The following is a 3,081-nucleotide window of genomic DNA, read 5'->3' as shown; positions in this document are numbered from 1 at the left end:
TTTACACTGCAGGCGTTCTATATTGTTTTTGCAAGGGTCCAAAGGAACATGAGATAGAAAATCTCCAGGTTGTGGGCTAGATTCATAAAGGATCATTATCTGCAGTTAAATGGCCAGATAAGATGGTAATGTGTGGGCAGCAAATTGTGTTTTGTAAGGTAAAAGTGATAATTATGCTGCACATATAAGACATTTATAATTTCTTTTAATTATCCGTATAGGGGAGAGCCGTCAGTGTGTCTGGTGTAGGAAATGATAAATGTATAAACCCCACACCCAAGACATAAGACATTATATTTTCTAAAATAATGGTTGATAATCAACTCCTTAGCATACTGTGTGAGCTTAGGTGTATTTTAAGCCCTAAGGCTGGAGGCAGCCTTGATCACTACCTTATTACCTTGTGTGTGACGCAATAAAAAAACCTGTCAGAAATCCGGAGCAAATATGCATCACCTCTCCTTGGAGCGTGTGTCCCCATTAGAGGACAGGATGTTTGCATTCTGACTTGACTTGCTTTTTACAAAGTCCTGCCGGCTGTTAGTAGCTCGTGGCCTTCAAGGGCATTGACGATTGATTAAATTTTCAATTGTCTGCTGTTTATCCTGGTTTTCTTATGCCTGATGTGAGCTCCATACATCTTTTGGACGAAGCAGAGAATTTAAAAAATCAATCTTGGATTTGCCGTGTTCCTTTCATCTAATTTATTTTCCCCTTGCTAAAAAACAAAAAACAAACAAACAAAAAAAAAACCACCCCCCAAAAACCACATTATTCTGTAGGGCAGAAGGAAATAAACCGAATTCTATCTGTTGGTTGCCAAAATGAATTGAGTCAATTTTATTTCTTATTTACTCTTTCTGGGAAGTTCTGAGTCAAGCCAACTTGCCTTTGGTTATATTTGATCAGTGGCCATTCTTAACGCTCAGTGCTATACTATTTCCTCTGCTGGCTGACCCCAAAAGGGACTCTAAATGGCTCTTTCCGTCATTGTGTATAGCTTTACTGAGGTTTTGTGGGTCACCTGGAGCTTCCAAATGCTTTTAGAGGTAAAGGGGTCACCAGGCAAAAACGGGTATAAATGTAACAGTTTCTTATTCTCATTTTTGTGATCTAGAAGCCCAAAGCTGAGGGCATTTGGCACTTGGTGGCCCCATGTTCCACAGAGATTTATAAGGAACAGGCAGATCTCCACCCCTTTCAGTATTTATTAAGAAGGAGCTCCTACTCTGCTACCCAGCCAGGCTCTGGCAGTGAAGAGCAGAGTTGATGGGAAGAAGACATTTATTTGCATCTTGAGCTGACTTAGTGGGGAATCTGCGGTATTCCATTCCCTCTCCATCCATCCGAACTGCTGATTCGGATGACGGGAGCAAAGAAAGAGTAGCCACTGTAGTTAGAGGAATGGTCGAATGTCTCCCTTCTTAGAAAACCACCTAGCATGGAATTAGGCAAGTACATAAGGAAAAATGCATGGCTTTTGTACCGTACCTGGCTTGTACGGGTAGATAATTACAGCCCCTGTACCCACATACCTGCTGCCTATTTTAAATGAGATCTGCAAAATGAAGGCCATACCATCTAATCCGAGAGAGTTCATGGCACTGGCCCCTGAGAATGTCAGTGTGAGTCAGAACGTTTGTTCCATGATATGGCCTCGAGGCTTTTAAGAACCAAAAATATTGTATTGATAGCTAATTGTACTTGATGCATTTATTAACTTTGTGCCAGGCACTGTTCCCAGTGCTTCATATGTACAAACTCATTTAGTGCTCAAAAGGAATTCATGATTGAACTATTATCTCTACTTAATTAATATCATATAGCTGGCAGGCAGCTGAGCTCCCCATGTGGACACCTTTCTACCTCCTATTGTGCTGAAAGCGTTCTGATTGCCTTGCTGTATACTCTGCGGCCCCAGCGGTTGCTCAATCACATCATCTTGGGCCCAGCTAACAAATGGTCCACCGGCTGCCTCCTCCTGCTGACGAAACGATGACTCGAAGATGACCACTGTCTTGCCAGGGCCCTGAGGTGAGGGGCGGAGGAGAGCCTGAAGCCCTGGCTTGACTTCAGGGGATCTTGCCCGTGCCCATCCTTGCTAGGACACTGGACTTCATACCCAAGTTGGAATCCATTGGGCACGGAACAATAGAGTATGCTCTCCTTTGGAAAATTACTAGACACGGGATTAGACCCACTTGGAACTCACCAGGAAAGCCCAGCACATTCTGAAGGAAATATCATTGAATATCTTTGTTTGGGTTTGGACAATGAGGTGGTGAGCCCAGAAAAAAAGGTGCTTCTCATGCCTGAAGTAGGAAAAATGGAGCCATTCGTTTCCCTGACATAATTATCTTTTCATCTGTCCAAGTCAAGGAGAAAGCCAGCTGCCATGTAAGAAGGGACTCGAGTAATTTAAAACAGCTGTGGATGGAAATTCGAAAAGGGCAGTGCTGGAGCTCACACTGCTTGCCAGGATTTGGGTGCTTATCTGGAGAGTTAATGCAAAATCATACAGAATGCTGGAGGTAATCTGAGAGACCGCTAGCTTCATTAAAGATCTGGAAGATGCCATGTATTTTGCCCTTTGGCCTCTCCATATGATCATTTTCAATGATTTTGAGAGATTGACTCTAGGTTGCCACTGATATAATGAAAGTGTTCCTACCGTTGTTAATACAAGATCTGAGGTCATTTTATTTCTGGAAAAGATATACAGTGTGCCCTGTAATATTTATTAACAGATTTGACCAGTGCATTTCTTCTTACATTTGTACCTAAAAAACTCAGCAATTTGCATCTACCTGCATAGGACAGTCTTATATTTTCAGTGTCTTGCCCCAAAGGTGTATAAATTTTCTTGCTCTCTGTCACATTGTTGAAAGAAGGAATTTTTAAATCACTTGGAAGCGTGAAGGCTTTGCTTTCATCTATTACAGAGATGATGTTTTAATTAAGAGAAATAGGGAAGCTGTTTTCTCCTTCTTTATTAAGTTTATGACTTTCAGGGGTTGGGTGGTTAGACACAAGGAAGCTTATGAACCCTCTTAGGTGGGCACTTCCTTGGGCATTCCACTA

The sequence above is a fragment of the Ursus arctos genome, unplaced genomic scaffold (assembly GCF_023065955.2).
Source record: "Ursus arctos isolate Adak ecotype North America unplaced genomic scaffold, UrsArc2.0 scaffold_5, whole genome shotgun sequence".
Classification (NCBI taxonomy): domain Eukaryota; kingdom Metazoa; phylum Chordata; class Mammalia; order Carnivora; family Ursidae; genus Ursus; species Ursus arctos.
Note: the sequence above shows the minus strand (reverse complement) of the source record.